Source organism: Dipodomys spectabilis, unplaced genomic scaffold (assembly GCF_019054845.1).
Source record: "Dipodomys spectabilis isolate Male_0828 unplaced genomic scaffold, ASM1905484v1 ptg000323l, whole genome shotgun sequence".
NCBI classification, from domain to species: domain Eukaryota; kingdom Metazoa; phylum Chordata; class Mammalia; order Rodentia; family Heteromyidae; genus Dipodomys; species Dipodomys spectabilis.
In genome coordinates, this window is record NW_024871000.1 from 3,097,801 (window position 1) to 3,099,314 (window position 1,514).

Below are 1,514 nucleotides of genomic sequence, written 5' to 3' on the forward strand. Positions count from 1 at the left end.
TGAGTTGGTGGCTCGAGGAAGATATTCATGAAATAATTGCCGATGGCCGGACACCCCTGCACAGTGCTTATACATGGAATAATACCAGAATTGCTTCTTTTTTACTTCATCATGATGCAGATACCAATGTCCAAACTAAATGCCTCTTGACCCCCTTGCATCTTGCTGCTGGGAATAGAGGTAGAAAAAATATGCTGGATTGCCTTCTGTTGAACCATTTTATCAAACCAGGTCTGAAGAACAACTTGGAAGAAACTGCATTTGATATTGCAAAAAGCATAATATGTATCACTACATCTTTGAAGTTGTGAAAGGCTGTTCAAATTGTTCTCATATGTTGTAATGGTTCGGTTAAGTTTCTTAAATTTCAAAAATGATGGTCCATCTTTGTGTCCTTCCAAAATATTCTCACAATACAAAGTAACAACAATATCTTACTATAAAAATTCATGGATTCCATGGTATTCTTCCAAGTGAATTGCCTGACTTTGATATCAAAATGTATTCAAGACTTGTTTGTATATATCTATAATGATTTCTGCAGAGTTTGTGATTTTTTAAAATCAGAAATAAGTTTAACTTACCTGTTGAAATGAGTAGTAAAGAAACTAAAGATATTTCTGGTACTTGTCTGAAAAAGTTTATTTTAAAATAGTCTGTATTCTGTTTGTATAATGTCCAAAATCTATTTCATTCTCTCCAAATATAATACTTTGAATTCTACATTGATTTATAATATATAGGTTCATTAATAAATGTGTCCTTTCAGATTGCATTCCATATAGAAACAGTTTAAGATTCCGTTTTTCCTAGGTCCTTATAGTATTTTATTTCTTTGGGATAAAATGACAATGTTATCTAATTTCAAATGTTTTGTAAAGGTTATGCTATGTAAAGGCCTTTCTAAGATGAAGAGTTAATACACTGAAGACAAACTTTTAATTCTATGAACTAAATGTATTCTTTCACTTGTATCTTTGTAATCAACTTTTTAATAACTGTTTTTCATTTCTTGAATCTGAAGAATACTTCACAAATTTCCATATCATCCTTGTGGAAGTGCCATGTAATTCTCTGTATTGTTGCAATTTGGGTAGATGTGCTGCTGAAGCATGTAGTATCTTGTAAATTTAAGTAGTTAATGATGCAATCTTAATATAGGCATATATCTTTCGTTGCCTATTTGTAAAAAGGAAACCTTATTGTTCCTTGCAATGCTATTGATCTTATTTCCCTAAAATTCTGTGTAGAGTGGGGAAAAAATGTATATTGTTTAATCGATTGCTCACATTTCAACCTTTTTTGTCAATGACTATTTTAAGTCTTTTTCATTTTAAACCTGATCATACATTGAAGCCTTTATAGCTAGGTCCAAAGGTGATGGCTTTTTCAAGTACTTATTTGTCCAACTGAGTTAGATTTGTGGAGCTAAGGGATTCAAAGTAAGCTTTGCTCAAGAGCTACTTCTAAACTTGTGCAGCTTAAAATGTCCCAAATGAGGTCTTACTGGCACA

At 31.9% G+C, this 1,514-nt stretch overlaps 1 pseudogene; it reads right to left on the reverse strand.

Annotated features, from left to right (window-relative positions):
* Positions 1 to 1,014: 1,014 nt before the first annotated feature.
* Positions 1,015 to 1,114, reverse strand: LOC122128133 (annotated as a pseudogene).
* Positions 1,115 to 1,514: the final 400 nt, after the last annotated feature.